The 19,458-nt window shown below is 37.2% G+C and overlaps 1 long non-coding RNA gene across 2 annotated transcripts in view; it reads left to right on the top strand.

Moving 5' to 3' along the window:
* The first annotated feature begins 4,972 nt into the window (after window positions 1-4,972).
* Window positions 4,973-19,458, top strand: part of LOC131509921 (uncharacterized) — a 28,196-nt gene continuing 13,710 nt past the window's right edge. For both annotated transcript variants that reach the window (XR_009260784.1, XR_009260783.1), the window contains exon 1: window positions 4,973-5,049. This is a non-coding gene — a long non-coding RNA (uncharacterized LOC131509921). The remainder of the gene's footprint in view (window positions 5,050-19,458) is intronic.

Below are 19,458 nucleotides of genomic sequence, written 5' to 3'. Positions count from 1 at the left end.
CATTTTGGGGCAACTTCATTTGATCACCTGTTCACTTCTGACAGACTAATTTAGCCTGCCCAGATTCACAAGAGACTGCTCAGAACGCCAGAATGACATCACTATCATTTAGCACACGGTGTAGCTGCCAAACAAACAAGAACAGGTGTGTTGCCCGAAGAAACTACAGAAAGTGCTTAAAGAGAGTTTGGGAATCAAAGAGACAACGTTGAAATATGTCAAGTTCTTTGCGCTCAGATTTAGTTTCTTCATCTTTAGAATAAGGGTCATTTAAATCACTACGTGGCATCATCTGTGAGGAATAAATGAGATAACATGTGTCAAACCCTTACCACTGGACCAGGCGCCAGAGAAGCTTGCAACAACCATTATCCTCTTATCCTCCTCACCAGACACAGGCAAAGCCAGATAAGTACTTGTTGCTGTAACGCAGTTGAAGGCCGGCAGCTTGGGATGCTGTCCAGGTTTCATCCCAGGAGGGGTTCCAGAGCCGAAGCGAACAAGCTCACTGGCATGTCACTAAGCCATTGTGGGCCATCATTTCCAAGTCTGTTAAACCAAGATAACTTCCCCCTCTGTCCCCTTTCACTGATGAAGTTTGTGGCAGCAACTCAAAGGCTCCTGGGGAAAAAAAACCCCTCTATGGGATAATCAAAGAGTGATAAATACCGTGCATCATGTCTCTTGTTTCCTCCCACAGTATAAAGGTATTCTTGCAGCTCTAACATGTCTTGGTGACAGAGCCTTCCTGAGCAATCTATCATTCCATTACTTTATAGCTGGGATTTGATTATTTATTCATTTGGACTCTGCTTCATGCCGCTGAGCAGCAAGTAATCAATTAGCACTCAATTTTCCTGTTGTCACACCTGTATGTTGGAATGGGCACAGTTTCCCTGCCCTGCATCTCTGAAACCCCTGGAGTATTCTGGGAATCTTGAAATCTCAATACTTGCCAAATATTTTCAAACACAGAGTTTCAGGCCTTCTCAGCTAAATACTGTATACCTCAGTTTGCCCTTTGGTAATTGATTTGCACGGGTTTACTCTGAACACAGATGCAACTCATTCAAATCCATGCATAAGGATGGAGAATATAGGATGAGAATATTATGTTGTCTCAGATTGATTATATATCAAATGTCAATATTCAAGATGCTACTAATGTAGACATGGCTGGTAAAACAAACAAACAAACAAACAAACAAACAAACAAACACAGGAATGCATTTTCATATCCACGTTTCAGAACTGAAGACATTAAAGAAGGAAGAATTGTTTCTTGCAAATAAACTCATTACAAGTTGGTCAATTATGTTCTCTGAGTAAAGTGCATAAAATCAAATTATGTGCTGGAATTATGCAGAGGAAATAGTCCAAAAGAGTACAGAGAATAGTATTGATAAACATACCCTGTTAATAAATCACACTTCCAAAAAGCAATCATCTGGGCCAGGGTTGGTAAACGTGGTCCAGTCCACTGACTATTTTTGTAAATAAAGTTTCACTGGAACATAGTCACACTCATTTGCTTTCATGTTTTCTGTGGCTGCTTTCTCACTTCAAAAGCAGCATTGAGTAGTTGTGACAGAGACTGTATGTCCTGCAGAAACCTAAAACAGTATTTGGCCCTTTACTGAAAATGTTTTCTGGCCACCGATCGAGAACATTCGTTATTCAATTACTTTTGTTACATACGAAATATATTTAGAATATTGCTTTATCTATAGTTGAGCCCCAAAAGAGTCAATTCACATAGGAAGTGTGTCAACAGGAGGCAGGTGCACCTAACAAGAGAGTCCCAAGATATATTAAGCCAAAATTGGTGAATTGAAGGACCAAATATAATTCAACAACAATAGTTGGAGACTTAAATACCCTACTTTCAATAGTGGAGAAAACAACTAGAAGCTGAACAAGGAAATAGAAGAATGGAACAACACTATGAATCAACCAAACTAATAGACATCTATAGAACACTCTTACCCAACAACAGAATACACTTAAAGTGTACATGAAGACACCTTCAGTGTAGATTATATACTAGGCAATAAAATAAGTCTTGAAAATGTTAAAAGAATTGAAATCATATAAGCCATGTTCCCTAACTGCAACTGAAGGAAATTACAAATCATTAGCAGAAGGAAATTTGGGGGTGGGGGGAATGTGGATATTAAGAAGCATGCTTCTAAATAACTCAGAGATCAGAGATGAAACCACAAGGGAAATTGGAAACTAGTTTGAGGTGAATGAAAATGAAAGCAAAGCATACCAAAACTTGGTACAACTAACAGAGTGATTAGAGGAAAATTATTAGCTGTAAACACCTATGTTAAAAAAAAAATCTCGGGGCCCCTGGGTGGCTCAGTCGGTTAAGCGGCCGACTTCGGCTCAGGTCACGATCTCGCGGTCCGTGAGTTCGAGCCCCGCATCGGGCTCTGTGCTGACAGCTCGGAGCCTGGAGCCTGCTTCGGATTCTGTGTCTCCCTCTCTCTGACCCTCCCCCATTCATGCTCTGTCTCTCTCTGTCTCAAAAATAAATAAATGTTAAAAAAAAAATCTCAAATTAGTAAGCCAAACTTATACCTTAAGATATGAAAAAAAGAACAAACTAAGCCTTATACAACCAGAGGAAAGGAAACAATAAATATGAGAGCCAAAACAAATGAAATAGACAGTAGGAAAAAAAATAGAGGAAATCAATAAAACTAAAAGTTAATTCTTTGGAAAGTCAACAAAGTTGATAAATCTTTAAACTGACCAAGGAAAAAAAGACTATTAAAAATTATCACAAAAGGAAGGAACATTACTATGAACTTTATGGAAATAAAAAGAATTAGAACAGAATATTATGAACTTTTATATGCCAATGTATTAGATAGCTTACATTATATAGAAAAATTCCTGGAAAGAAACATTTTAGTGGAATTAACTGAAGAAAAAATAGAATTTAGACCTCATTAGGTCTATAATAAGCAAAGAGATGTAGTGTTCAGGAACACTTTCGACAATAAAACACCAAGATGCAAATGACTTCACTGGTGAATACTATCAAAGGATTAAGAATAATTAACACTAAAACTTCTTAAAATCTTCCCATAAATAGGAAAGAAGGAAACACTTCCCAACTCCTTCTATCAGGTGAGAATTATCCTGATACCCAAATTAAGCAAAAATATCACAGGAAATTAAAACTACAGATCAAAGTCTCTTAAGAGTATTGATGGAAAAATCTCTTAAAAGCTTTAACCACCCAAATCCATATGTAAAAACAGTTACATATGATGACCCAGAAAGATTCATTCCAGGAATGCAAGATTGGTATAGCATATGAGAATCATTGTAATTCACCACATTAATAGAAGAAATGACAAAAACACATGATTATCTGAATATAAAAAGAGAAAGCACTTGATAAAGTCCAACATCAGTTCATGATCAAAAAACTAATAACATACTAAAAATAGAAGGAAACTTCCTCAACCTGTTTAAGGACACACTTGAAAAATCCATAACTAACACATACTCAATGTTAAAACTATGAAAACTCAATGTTAAAACTTGTTCCTAATATCAGGAACAAGATGTACATGCCTACTCTTGCCACTTCTATTCAACAATGTCTTAGAGATTTTAGCCAGAGTAATTAGGCAAGAAAATAAAAATAAAATGTAACCAGATTGAAAAGAAGGAAGTAAAATTACCTCTATTGTCAGGTAGCATGCTCTTGTATAATGAAAATTTTAAGACATCCACCAAAATAAAGTATTAAAGCTAATAAATTAATGAAGGTTTCAGGTTACATGATCAGGATTAAAAAGTCAATTGTACTTCTATACTTCAGTCATGAGAAATAAAAAATTAAAACAATTCCATTTTCAACCGTATCAAAATGAATACTTAGGAGTAAATGTAACAAAAGTAGCATAAGGTTTTTACACTGAAAACTACACAATATCATTGAGAGACTTAATATTGTTAACACATACCAATGCTCTCCAAATTGATATACTGATCCCATGCATTCTCTGTCAAAATTGAAGCTGACTATTGTACAAAAATGTGTAGGCTGGCCCAAAAACTCGTAAGAAAATACGAGAGACTTCCCATAATCTATCTTGAAAAAGAAGAGAATTGTAAGACTCACATTTGCAAATTTAAAAACTTCATACCAAGCTACAGTAATCAAGGCATTGTGGTGTTGCTATAAAGACAGACATAGAGAGGGGCGCCCAGGTGGCTCAGTCAGTTGAGCGTCTGACTTCGGCTCAGGTCACCATCTCGCGGTACGTGAGTTCGAGCCCTGCATTGGGCTCTATGCTAACAGCTCAGAGCCTGGAGCCTGCTTCAGATTCTGTGTCTCCTTCTCTCTGCCCCTCCCCCACTCATCTTCTCTCTCTCTCTCTCTCTCTCTCTCTCTCTCTCTCTCTCTCTCCGTCAAAAATAAATAAACCTTAAAAAAAAAAAAAGATAGACATAGAGATCAATGGAATAGAATTGTGGAACCAGAAGAAAAAACAAATTTATGGTCAACTTATTTTCAGCAACTACGACAACGCAATTCAGTGGGGAAAGAACAAACTTTTCAAAAATAAGTGGTGAGACAATTGGATATCCATAAGCAAAAACAAGAAAGGTTGCACACCTCGTGTAATGGTTTGAATTAGGATTCCCAAAGGTATCGGTTTCTGTCCTCTGGGATCTGTAAATGTTGCTTGATTTGGAAAAAGGGTGTTTGCAAATGTGATTATATTAAGAATTTTGAGATGTGGAGATGATTCCAGATTATCAGGATGGGCCCACAATGCAATCAGAAGTATCCTTTATAAGGAGGAAATGGAGACTCCACACAGAGGAATTGAAGGCATGTGATCACAAAGGTAGAGAATGGACTGATGTAGTCCTAAGCCAAGGAATGTCAGCAGCATTCCAGAAGCTAGAAGAGGTAATAATAAATTTTCCCCTTGTCCTTCTGGAGGGAACACAATGCTGCTGACACCTTGCTTGTGGCCCAGTGAAACGAATTTCAGACATCTGGACTCAGAAACGGTGAGATAATGAATTTCTGTTGTTTTAAGCCAATTATTAAGAAGCCATATGAACCTAATATGTCTACCTCACATCATATATAAAAATTAGCTTAAAATGTAACAAAGACTAAAATTCAAGTGTCCGAATTGTTTATTTTTTAACACTTAAGTATAAATTTTAGTGACCTTTGATTAGATAGTGGTTTCTTAGGCAAGATATCTAAAGCACAGTGAATAAAAGAAAAAATAAAATTGATCAAAATTAAAAATTTTGTGCATCTAGCAAAGGAAACAGTCAACAAAACTACAAGGCAACCAATGAATGGTAGAAAATATTTGCAAATGATATATCAGATAAAGGGTTAGTGTCAAAAATCCATAAAGAACTTACCAAACTTAACACCCACAAAACAAATAATCCAGTGAAGAAATGGGCAAAAGATGTGAATAGACATTTTTCCAAAGAAGACATCCATCATTTCCACATGAAAAAATGCTCAGCATCACTCATCATCAGGGAAATACAAATCAAAACCACACTGAGATATCACCTCACACGGGTCAGAGTGGCTAAAATGAACACCTCAGACAGAAACGGATATTGGCAAGGATGTGGAGAAAGGGGAATCTCTCGCACTGTTGGTGGGAATGCACACTGGTGCAGCAGCCACCCTGGAAAATAGTATGGAGGTTCCTCAAAAAATTAAAAATAGAATTGCCCTACAACCCAGTACCTGCACTACTAGGAATTTATCCAAAGGATACAGGAGTGCCAATTCAAAGGGGCACATGCACCCCAATGTTTATAGCAGCACTATCAACAATAGCCAAAGTATGGAAAGAGCCCAAATGTCCATCACCTGATGAATGGATTAAGAAGATGTGGTGTATGTGTGTATGTATGTATGTACAATGGAATATTAACAATGAAAAAGAATGAAATCTTGCCGTTTGTAACAACGTAGAAGGGACTGGAGGGTATTGTGCTAAGCAAAACAAGTCAGTCACAGAAAGACAGATCACATGATTTCACTCATATGTAGAATTTGAGAAACTTAACAGACTATCATAGTGGAAGGAAAGGAAAAATAAGATAAAAACAGGGAGGCAAACCATAAAAGGCTCTTAAATACAGAGACAAACAGTTGATGGGGGTGGGGAAAATGAGTGATGGGCATTAAGGAAGGCACTTGTTGGGATGAGCCCTGGCTGTTAGATGTAAGTGATGAATCACTGAATTCTACTCCTGAAGGCAAGACTACACTATATGTTCACTAACTTAAGAATAATTTTTTAAAAAATATATCATAGGACACTGTCAGGAGTACATAAAGACAGCCTACAAAATGGGAGAATGTATTTGCAAATTATTTATCTGATTAGGATCCAGTATCCAAACATATAAAGAACTCCTATATTCCATTAATAAAATACAATCCAATTTTAAAATAGGCCATGACTTGGAAAGGTGTGTATCCAAAGAAATTATACAAAAAGCCAAAAAACACGTGAAAAGGTAATCACATCATTAGTCGACAGAGAAATAAAAATAAATAGGGAAATGAAAATAATACCAGTAGGTGATGTGATAACACTTAACACTCCTTAGGATTACTGTAATTTTTTTTTTAAATGGAAAATGAGAATGTAGAGAAATTGGAACCCACACACATCACCAATCGGAATGTAAAATGCAGCCACTTTGGAAAACACTTCGACAATCTCTCAAAAAGTTGAAAATAGAGTTACTATATGACCCAGCAGTTCTACTACTAGATCTATACCCAAGAGAATTGTAAACATATTTCCACAAAAACACACATAAACAAATGTTTATAGCAGCGTTATTCCTAATAGTTAAAAAGTAGGAACAAACAAAATGCCCATCAACCACTGAATGAATAAATAAAACCTGGTCTGTGCATATAATAGAATATCAATCAGCTATGAAGTGTTGATATATGCTACAACACGGGTGAACCTAAAAATTATGCTAAGTTAGATAACCCAGACCCAAAGGAAAACGTATTGCATGATTCCACATATATGAGATATTCAAATAGGCAAATATAGAGAGACAGTAGATCAACGAAGGGCTTTGGGGAGAAAGGAATGTGGAGTGGGAGGAATGGGTATGAGATTTCATTCTGGAGTGATAAAATTGTTTTGAAATTGTACAGTGTTGGTGTCTATAAAACTTTTTGAATATACTAATAATTCACTGAATGGTACACTTGAAAAGCATAGATTTTACGGTATGTGAGTTATAGCTCTATAGAAAACAAAACAAGGAGGTGAAGTAGGTTGTTCATCAGTAGACACAAATCATCATTATCCGTATATGTCCAAGACAGAACAGTTCACCAAAATTTCCCCTCTTTTCTCCTTTGTCCTAAATATTTTTCCTCTTGGCTACCCACCAGGTTAAAGTCCTTTGGGAAACTTACACTTCTGGGAACATGGAATATATGTACCTTTCATTATTTCTCCCACTAAGTGCAAGTAAAATCTCTGGACAAATATAACAGAAGTCTAAAAGGTGGAAACAAGAAGGTAGACTAACTAGGAAACCTAGGATCCAGAGAACAATATGATTCGGAATTACCTGGGCTTTCTTTCTGCCTCACTTCTGTCTCAGAGTGGGTGCTGGAGAAACCAGTGACCTGGCAACACCAATGTGCATAGACCAGAAAATCTCAAGGCCCACATGGTTTTATTAAAGTCTGTCTCACATTTAAAGCATAATTAATACCAACTGTAAACAGTGTCTCCCAGAAAACAGAAGAGGAGGGAGCATTTCCCAATTCATTCTGTATAGCTGCTATTGTTCTAATACTAAACCAGGCAAAGGCCATACAAAAAAGGAAAACTGTGCACCAACATCCCTCATGAATATAAATATAGAAATAACTAACAAAATTCTTATACATACAACCGAGTAATATATGAAAAGAAATATACACCATGACCAAGGAAGGTTTATTCCAGGGATGCAAAGTTACGATATTCAGATATCAATTGATATAACTCACTATGTAACAGGCTAAAGAAGACAAAAGACAAAGATCATATCATTCGATGTAGGAAAAAGCATTTGACAACATTTAGTACCTATTTGTGATAAAAACTCTGAGAAAAAAAGAAATAGAGATGAATTTCTTCAAATGGATAAACAATACCTACAACAGCCCTGAAGCTAACATTTTACTTTATGGTAAAAGACTAAATGCTTCTCCCCTAAGATCAAGAACAAATCAAGGATGCCTGCTCTCACCACTCGTATTCTACATGGTACTGGAAGTTTTAACTAGCACAATGAGGAAAGAAAAGAAAAGGCACATGATCAGAAAGGAAGAAATAAAACACACTTTTTTCAGATGGCCTGAAGTTTTATACAAAAAAAATCCCAAAGAATATATAAAAAGACGAAAAAAAAAAACCTCCTGGAACTTTGAAGTTAAAAGGGAAAAGTATTTGTATATACTAGCAATGAACACATGGAAAATGAAATTTAAAAAATAAATGCTATTTACATTTATTCCAAAAATATGAAATACTTAGTTGCAGATCTACCAAAACCTGTGTAGGACTTACATGCTGAAAATTGCACAGTACTGATGGAATAAAATTCAAAGATGTAAAGAAGTGAAGAGATATTCCATGTTCATGTTCATGAATTGGAAGTCTCCAATTAGTAAAATTCTCCATAAATTAATAAAGAGATTTAATGCAATCATATTTTTCATTAAAAAACATTTTTTTAATGTTTATTTATTTTTGAAGGAGAGACAGTGTGCAAGCAGGGGAGAGGAAGAGGGAGACACCGAATCCAAAGCAGGCTCCAGACTCTGAGCTGTCAACACAGCCTGACATGGGACTAGAACCCACAAGTTGCAAGATCATGACCTGAGCCAAAGCTGGATGCTTCACCAACTGAGCCACCCGGGCACCACAATTATATTTTTCTATGTAAGCAAGACTACTCTAAAATTTATTTGGAAAGACAGTGGAACTAAAATACCTAAAAGTAATTCTGAAAAATAAGAATAAAGTCAGAGGAGTCACTTTATCAATTTTAAGATTTATTATATACTAATCATGACTGTATATTTAGTGGAGGGATAGACACATAGATAAATGAAACAAGATAGAGAATCCAGAAATAGATTCATACAAGTATGGCCAAGTGATTTTTGACAATAGTGCAAAAGCAATTTTTTTAGTATTATTTTGTTTGTTTCAGATTTGTATTTAAATTCTAGTTAGCTAACAGTGTCATATTGGTTGCAGGAGTACAATTTAGTGATTCATCACTTACATATAACACCCAGTGCTCATCCCAGCAAGTGCCTTTGTTGATACACATTACCCATTTAGCCCATCACCCATTTAGTCCATCCCCGCCCACCTCCGTCCATCAAACCTTAGGTTGTTTGCTATAGATATAGATATAGAATCTCTTATGGTTTGCTTCCCTCTCTGTTTTTTTCCTGATTCCCCTATGTTCATCTGTTTTGTTTCTTACATTCTACATATGAGTGAAATCATATGGTATTTGTCTTTCTCTGACTTACTTCACTTAGCATAGTATACTCTAGCTCCATCCACATCGTTGCAAATGGCAAGATGTCATTATTTTTGATGGCTGAGTAATATTCCATTATGTATATATACCATATATATTTACATATATGAGACACATCTTCTTTATCCATTCACCAATTGGTGGACATTTGACATTTGGGCTCTTTCCATAGTTTGGCTACTGTTGATAACACTGTTATAAACATCAGGGTGCATGCACCCCTTCAAATGAGTATTGCTCTATCTTTGGGGTAAATACCTATTAGTGTAATTGCTGGCTTATAGGGTATTTTTCTTCTTTTTTTTTTTTAATAGAATTTATTGTCAAGTTAGGTAATATACAGTGTATATAGTATGTTCTTGGTTTTGGGGGTGGATTCCCATGATCCATCACATACAATACCCAGTGTTCATCCCAACAAGTGCCCTCCTCAATGCCCATCACCCATTTTTCCCTCTCCCCCGCACCACCCCCATCAATTCTCAGTTTTTCCCCATATTTAAGAGTCTTATGTTTTGCCTTCCTCTTTGACACCATTTTCCCCCTCCCTTCCCCCATAGTCTTCTGGTAAGTTTCTGTTTCTTCTGTTTCTTCTGTTAAGTTTCTTCTGTTAAGTTTCTCAAGATTCACATATGAGTGAAAACATGGTATTTGTCTTTCTCTGACTTACTTCACTTAGCATGATACTCTCCAGGTTGATCCACAAGGTTGCAATGGCAGGATTTCATTCTTTCTCATTACCAAATAGTATTCCATTGTACATATAAACCACATCTTCTTTATCCATTCATCAGCTGATGGACATTTAAGCTCTTTCCATAATTTGGCTATTGTTGAAAGCACTGCTATAAACATTGAGGTGCACGTGCCCCTATGCATCAACACTCCTGTATCCTTTGGCTAAATTCCTAGCAGTAGTATTGCTGGGTCATAGGGTAGTTCTATTTTTAATTTTTTGAGGAACCTCCACAGTGTTTTCCAGAGTGGCTGTACCAGTTTGCATTCCCACCAACAGTGCAGGAGGGTTCCCATTTCTCCACATGCTCACCAGCATCTGTTGTTGCCTGAGTTGTTAATGTTAGCCACTCTGACCACTATGAGGTGGTATCTCAGTGTGGTTTTGATTTGTATTTCCCTGATGATGGGTGACATTGAGCATCTTTTCATTTGTCTGTTGGCCATCTGGATGTCTTCTTTGGAAAACTATCTATTCATGTCTTCTTCCTGGATCTCTGCACTGGATTGTTTGATTTTTGGGTGTTGAGTTTGGTAAGTTCTTTATAGACTTAGGATACTAACCCTTTATCTGATAGGTCATTTGCAAATATCTTTTCCCATTCCATTGGTTGCCTTTTAGCTTTGTTGATTGTTTCCTTTGCAGTGCAGAAGCTTTTTATTTTGATGAGGTCCCAATAGTTAATTTTTGCTTTTGGAGATGTGTTGAGCAAGAAATCAGTGCAGCTGAGGTCAAAGAGGTCGCTGCCACTTTTCTCCTCTATGGTTTTGATGGTTTCTTGTGTTACACTCAGGTCTTTCATCCATTTTGAGTTTATTTTTGTGTATGGTATAAGAAAGTGGTCCAGTTTCATTCTTCTGCATGTTGCTGTCCAGTTCTCACAGCACTATTTGCTAAAGAGACTTTTTTCCAGAAATTGGATACTCTTTCCTGCTTAGCACCAAAGCAGTTTAGTAGAGAAAATGTAGTCTTTACAACAAATAGTGCTGGAGCAAGTGGACATCCATGTGGGGGTGGGGGGGTGGGAATGAACTTTGACCTAAACTCCACTTGTAGGAAAGATAACTGAAAATGGGTCATAGATTTAAGTGTAAAATGAAAAACTATAAAATTTACCAAAAAAATTACACCTAAAAAGAAAAACAAAGATAAACTTACAGAAGACAACAACAGAGTAAATCTTTAGGACCAGCAGCTTAATGAAAGGCTGTTAGGATACTAAAAACACGACCATCCACAAAATAACTGATAAATTGGACCTTGTTAAAATTGAAAACTTTTACTCTTCAAAATAACCAGTTCAGAAAAGGCTAGCTACAGACTGGGAGAAAATAGGTACAAACTACATATCTGACAAAGGATTTGTATCTACAATATGGAAGAAACTCACAAAACTCCTGATTAAAAACAAACACTGGTAAAGTATTGGTGAGGATGTTGAAAGACCAGTCCACGCATACATTACTAGTGGAATGTAAAATGGTAGAGCCACTCTTGAAAAATAATTTGGCAGTTTCTTAAAAAAACAACAACAACAATAAAAAAAAAAAACCCACATACATTTATCATAAGACCCAGCAATTGCACTCCTGGGCATTTGTCACAGAGAAATGAAAACCTAATGTTCACACCAAAAATTTGTATATAATTGTTCATAGCAACTTTATTTATAATGTCTAAAAGCTGGAAACAATCAAAATATGCCTTAGTTGGTAAATGGCTAATCTAATTGTGGTCCATTCATACCATGGAATACTACTCACCAATTAAAAAGAACAAGCCATTGACATGTATAACCTGGATGGATCTCAAGGGCATTGAGCTGCCTTTTTATAGAGATGGAAAATAGTGGTGATCAAGGGTTAGGAATGGTGGGTGGGGGTGGTCGGGTGTGACTTAAAAGGGTAACATGAAGGAGATCTTGGTGGTAATGTAATAATTTTATGTCTAAAACATTGTACCAGTGTTGGATTCCTGGTGTTGACACTATGCTGTAATTAGGTCCGTTGGAACCAGTGGGTGATCTTGGTGAAAGAGACAAGAGACCATCTCTCTGTATAATAATCCCTGCAAGTCCTATTTCTAAATACAAACTTAAAAAGTAAATCTGAGGGGAACCATTCACCCTGGTGGGCCTAGATTTTCAACATGCCATTTTGCTAACAAGTCTGTTATTTAAAGAGTCAAGTTTCCTGAGAATGATCTGCCTACCTTTCAAAGCATCTTAGATTCTAATGGACAAATTAACTACATGTCTCTGTCAGTGTCTTGGGACTGTCTGGACGACTAAATTTCAGATACAATTGGAGGATGAGACTGCAGGAAAATTGAACCTGAGGTGCTTTAGTATCTTAACCTCCCATTAGATGAACTCTGAATTATTCTGAGCAATTGAATCAATGTGTCTCTTGAATACATCTGATGTATAGAGGCATCTCTAGCAATTGATCTGTACCACACCACAGCTCTTTCAATGATCAGGAAAAAAAAAAAAAAAACAGAAGAAAACTTTTTGTTTGTTTCTTGATTCTTCCCCCTTTTTAACTGTGAACCAAAGGGTTATTAAAGCTTTTACATGTTGAGTGAAAAACTAAAGCAGGGCTCAAACATCACATATGATCAAAGGTTTAATTATGTCATTAGGCACTTTTACCAACAAAGGCTTTCCTTTGATTCAATAAATCAACATCCACTATGGTCCCTCCATGGGGACCATTGAGATTGGTTTTATAATTTGTCTTTCCTGCTATCTGCATTTTATTCCAAATGCAGTCATTAGCACTGATTTGATATTGCTCATGATAACACAATACTTGATATCTTTCTGACAAAGAGAACTTTTTAGACAGAAACTTAAGGGGAATTCTCTTTTGTTAGATTGTGACAAAGTAGAATGAGGATACTTGTTGAAAAATATATGTGGCTTCACTGGAGACCAAATGAAGATATGCCTCTTCTTCTCTCAGGCCTTAATTTCATCATTGTTCTTCTGGACTAAGTGGCCCAGATTGAAGAGATACCTTTCTCTAACCTGAAGAAACCTTGAACTGGCCAAGGAAATCTTGTGTTTTTTGCCAGAGGCATTTGGTTATCACATGCAGAGCTGCATAACCAGAAGAGATTTCCCCCCAGGCCCTGCCTACTCTTCCTTTTAGCCATGAAAAACAACCTCTTCCTATCTAATAGCATCCTGTGGGCTCCTGTTTTCTGCTGAGACAGCGTCTTGGCAATTGGGATGAAGTTCCATTAAACTCCAAGGCACGTACTTCCTTATTTTACCAGTCTTGCTGACTATACTTCGCGTAATGTCTTTTTACTAAAATCAATTATTGTCTTATCAAATTTTTAGTTAAGTAATTCTCATTTAAATTTATTTACTTTCTAAGAACTCAAATTCCCAGTTCTGGACAGTCTTATGTAATTACAAAATTAATTATAGCATTAGGCTCCAAATCTCTTTCCTTTTGATTTTTAGTATCACCACCCTGATATAGCTTCGTTTTTACATTGCCTTCTCTGGGGGTACTTGAAGCCTTTGAAGCCATGAGAATGAGTTGGGGTTTCTGACATTATTATTCGCTAACATTGACTCAAATTACAGTCCTCTGAAAAAGGTTAGGTAGGAACATGACAGGCTCTGATACTTAACATCTCTGAGTATTCACAGTGGCTTTTCATTTTTTTTCTAAGACTTATTCTGTTCATCTGCCTCAGTCATTGTGGGTGCTTGTTAACATCAGTTTCCTTTCTTTTTCTAGCAATTTCTGTACAATGGATCCAAAGATTTCTAGACTTGTATCAAAACCTAGAATCTGGAGGATCAGACAGAAAGGCAATAGATGAATTCCGACGGCTACACAACACTCCAAACATTCTGACAGATGACATCTCTGGGTTGGTGGGACTTTTATAAGAGATCAAGTCGAAAGAGTGATCATCTTAGAGAGTTTTGACACTTAAACAAGATGTCACTTCTAGCTATCTGGATTCTCTTCCTTGCTGTGGAATAATAATTCAGTTTAAGTTAGAATGACCAAGGGAGTCAAGGGAATATCTGAAGGGAGCCCAGTTGGAGATTAAACATGTTAGCGAACCTGTCTCAAAAAAGGACATTGAGAAAGAAGAAGTTAAAACTACACAATGTCCTCCCTCTTAACATTTTATATATGAGATCTATGTGTATATTTTAATTGAATGGGATTATACAAGAAATAAATCAGTACTCTTTTAATGGTTCTATAATACTTTATTGCTTTGAGATATGATAACATATTTAGCCACACCTCCTTACAATAAGGTTTTATTTTGAAATATTTTAAGACTCACAAGAAGTTAGAAAATTAGTAGTTTACGTGTACCTTATGCACAGTGTTGAAACCAGAATATTGATGGTGGTACAATTTGTCCTTATTTATTCATGGGTTATTTGTGAATTTGTCTACTTGCTAAAATTTATTTGTAACCCCAAAATCAATACTCAGAGAGCTTTCACAGTCATTTGGACATGTGCCTACATAGAGCAATAAAAATTTGGGTCATCCAATACAAATGTCTGCAGTTGATGTTAAATACAGGGACACTGCCTTTTTGTTTCAGCTCCCATAGTGTAAATGAGATTCTTTAGGCAGTCTCCTTAGCTCCACATTCTCTTGCATTTCTGAGCTTTTGTGGTCACTGCACCATTTGAGATGGACTCCAAGGGTAGTGCTGAGTGCTGGCTAGTGTTTCTAAGCATAAGAAGGCTGCAATTTACCCTGGAGAAAATACACGTGTTAAATAAGCTTTGTTCCATCATGAGTTTTAGGGCTTTTGCCCAGGAGTTCAATGTTAGTCAACATTATTGTATTAGATAAGGTGTCTTTAAACAGAAACACGTATAAAATAAGGTACTCTGTTGATTGGTTGATGAAAATGTGACCAGAGGCCTGCAGGAACAGAAGCTTGTATAAGCTATAGGAACAATGATTCAGTATTCATTAATTTAGTGCTCATGGTGACTTTATAGATAATAACTACCATGAATAACAATAATCACCTGTACATTGCTGGTGAGGATGTTGAGTAACTGGATCCCTCACACATTGCTGTTGGAATGTAAAATGGTACCACAATTCTGAAAACATTTGGCAATCTTTCTTATAAACATACACTTACCATACAACCCACTAACTGTATTCCTGGGTCTTTATCCCAGAGAAGTGAAAACTTAAGTTTGTACATGCATCCTCGAATTTGTAGGTTTATATGTTTTGCCAAATTTGGGAGGTCTTTAGCCACTTTTTTGAGCACCATAGTCTTTCTCCTCTCCTTGTGGGGCTTTGAGGAGATGATTATTAAATCTCATTATTTTATCACAGGCCCCTGAGTCTCAGTTTATTTCAGTCTGTTTCCTCTCTGTGGCTCAGACTGGGTGATTTTGATTGGTCTATCTGCGTGTTTACTGATTTCTTTTTCCTATCTCATTTCATTTCTGCTATGAAACCCATCCATGGAAGTTTTTTTTAAATTTCACTTACTGTACTTTTCAGTTCTAAAATTTCAGTTTAGTTCTGGGGCACCTGGGCGGTTCGGTCAGTTAAACATCCAACTTAGGCTCAGGTCATGATCTCAACATTCATGGGTCCAAGCCCCATGTTGGGCTCTGTGCTGACAGCTCAGAGCCTGGAGCCTCCTTTGGACTCTTTGTCCCTCTCTCTCCCTGCCCTTCCCTGCCCTCCCTGCCCTCCCTCCCTCTCTCCTCTCTCTCTCTCTCTCTCTCTCAAAAATAAGCATTAAAAAATTATAAAATTTCCATTTAGTTCTTCTTTACATCTTCCATTTTGTTGTTGAGATAGTCTATTTTTTGTTTCAAGAGTGTCATAATTGCCTCTTGGACCATTTTTATGGCACTTGCTAGAAAATCCTTGTCTGAAAATTGCAGCAACTTTGTCATTGTTGGCATCTGCTAATGATAGTTTCTTATTTGAGTTAAGATTTTCCTGTTACTGATGAGTAACTTTGGTCTGCATCCTGGACATTTTGAATATTATGTTATCAAACTCTAGGTCCCATTTAAATCTTCTGGGTGATGGGTATTGAGGAGGGCACCTTTTGGGATGAGCACTGGGTGTTGTATGTAAACCAATTTGACAATAAATTTCATATATTGAAAAAAAAAATTTAAAAAAAATCTTCAGTTTTGATGGCTGGTCAACCTATTACATTCAAAATGTATGTCTTGGGTCACTCTTGTGGGTGGTGGTTCAAATGTCAATTTAGCTATAAAGCCTTTGCAGGGCTATTTCCTTCTATTTTACTTGTATGTTGATGACGAAATGTCATCAACTGTAGTATTCTCAGCCCTGGGTGGGGATGTGTATGGCTGCACACGGTTCGTACGGTGCTCACTCAAGATAGGTAGATAGGAATAGGGCACCTAACTGGCTCAATTAAGCATCTGACTCTTGATTTCAGCTCAGGTCATGATCTAGTGGTTGGTAAGTTTGAGCCCTGCATCAGGCTCTGCACTGACAGTGTGGAGCCTGCTTGAGACCCTTCTCTCTCCCCCTGTCTCTCTGCCCCTCCCCCACTCTCACTCAAACACACACTCTCTCTTTCAAAATAAATCAGTCAACTTATTAAAAAAGGTAGATAGGATTAAAGATCTATGCATTGTGGAATTGCTCCCTTCCCAGCTGTTTGCACAAAATGAAGGTAAGTTTTTTAGGGGGCCTATTTTTGTCTGACCTCTTTGGCATTTCTGGGTTGAAGGCCTCTCCAGTGCCTCAGTCAGGACACACAGGACACAAGGAAGGAAGGGAGACAGGAAGGAAGCAAATGAGGGAGAAGGGAACGAGAGGAAAAAGGGAAACAAAGGAAGTAAAGGAACCCAGTACCTCACTGTTAGGTTGTTCTTTGAGTCCCAATGTGCCTAGCAGGTCTGACCTTCCTCTATCTTTGAGTGCTATGCTAAGTGACTTATGTGTTTTGTCCAGGGATTTTTGTTGCAATTTGCAGAAGTAAAATGGAATGCATCTTGCCCAGAACCAAAAGTATAGCTCCGTTTGGTAATTATGTAGGATTTCTGATTTTTGCTGTTAGGAACAATTCTGTGACATATTCTTGCTCATGCCACTTGGCCTTTTGATGCCTTAAATTCCTCTAAGTAGAAATCTTGAGTCAAGAGGTATTATACCGCTAGGCCTCTTGATATGCAATATGTACAGTATATCACTGCACCCCTGCAACCCTTGTTAAATGTTCTTTCTTTTTAATATTGTCCAAACTGATACATGAAAGGCTGTTGAGTCTCAACTATTTATCAAAAATTGCAAACCATTGTCATTTTAGTATTTCTTTTATGAATTATTATACTGTCTATTAACTTCACTCTTCAGGTGTTCATATTTTGCTTCCTGGTTTGTAAAAATTTTGTATGTATGGCTACTAACATTTTGCCTGACATATAAGCTTAAATAGGATTTCTAGTCTGAGTTTTAGATTGGTTTACAGAATCCTGCCATGTGAAAGATTTGTCTTTTTATGTAGTCAAATCTATCAGTTTTTACAAGTATTTTCCTATTGAAAATGGATAGCTTCCAGGCCCTACCCTGAGCCTGAAAAAACCTTTTTCCCACCTCTCACCCCTTCTTGCATTTGAGATGTCAGGAGGGAAAAGAGAAATGAATATAGCTCTTTAAACCACTAGAAGAATGGAGTAACAAGTGAGGAAGACCTTCTACACTACTTTTTTGTCTAACCAGAAGTGAAATAAGAGCCTTCCAAAAACACACTCAAATTTCTATTTTCCTCTCACCACAGCCCAAGTGCCTACATCACCAGAACAGAGTCATCTGTACTGATGTTCGACAAAGTCCCTTTCCCTTGAGAATGTCAGACACAGCATGTTTTAGAGATCCCCTTCCCTATTGCCATTCTTTGTGCTCTACTGGCGAATCAGGAAAGACAGTGATTGCGATAGCATATGGCGGCATCCAATACCAGTTTTTCTGATTGTGACAGTTTCAAGAGTTGTCACTAACTTTTTCTCAAGCTGAGACTTGATGGTTTTACTCCAGTTTCTTTACTGTGGCATTAAGAATCTGTTTCAGTCCTCTGTGAGATATACAGCACTCATAAATATTTAAATACTCCAAAGTATTGTCCTGATTCCTATTTCAACCCATGCCCCCACTGAGCTGACCTAAGCATTCTGCTCTATTGATTTGTGTGTGAGAGAGTTTGAGAGAAAAATGATGGATTATTTTTTATGTTTTCTTTTCAGTTACTGCAATGCTAAAATTGCAAGGACATGACTTTATTTTCTATGATGGCTGTGAATGGTCTATAAAACACCAAATGTTGAACTTAATATATGTAACAAAGTAAGGGTGAAGATGCAATTCAAAAAGAGGGCAGAGAAGTTCCGAGACCCGAGCTGAACTACCGAGAGTAGGATTTCGAATTTGGAAGTAGAAGACCAAAGTTCATTTGCTTGCTTCCATTCCTTGATCGTTAATTACAGTTATTCAATTAATAATTCAGTGTCCTGAACTATTTTGATAACGCCTCATTAAGGGGATCAAAGCTGATAATTAAAGGATGGGTCAGAGACCCTATCCACAGAGAGCAAAGGCCCAAAGGAGCAACATGAAAGGAGCATCATTTCACATTCCCAACATGTGAGCAGGCTATGAATATTGATAGCACCAAAAAGGAGAGAAAGGGACTAAAGTCTGGGCTTGCAGAGGTCTGCTTTGTTCACAGTCCAAAATCAATACCACAAAGACTGCCCAACATGCTTCAGTAACTGTTCATCAATTATTTACAGAGCTCTTTTGTTCAAACTTTGTGTTTACAAGATTACTGGAAGGTGAACTTGAAAGAACGCTGTTTGTATGTATGGGCTGTATTTGCCATCTCAGGTGGCAGATTCAAATCAAGGTACCTGTGTGCCACATCCTTCTGCCTAGCAGTGCTTCAGCTTCTACCAGAGTAGTACTACAGGTCCAAGACATTGACCTGCCCACGAAGAAAGCACAAGTGTTTTCCATATCCTACCTAATTGACAGCCAAGGTCAAGGGAAAGCAATGCTCTTTGAATTGCTTTCCACATTTGTCCTTGATCT

This window comes from Neofelis nebulosa, chromosome 4, assembly GCF_028018385.1.
Source record: "Neofelis nebulosa isolate mNeoNeb1 chromosome 4, mNeoNeb1.pri, whole genome shotgun sequence".
NCBI lineage: Eukaryota > Metazoa > Chordata > Mammalia > Carnivora > Felidae > Neofelis > Neofelis nebulosa.
Note: the sequence above shows the minus strand (reverse complement) of the source record. Positions and strands in the feature narration are given on the sequence as shown.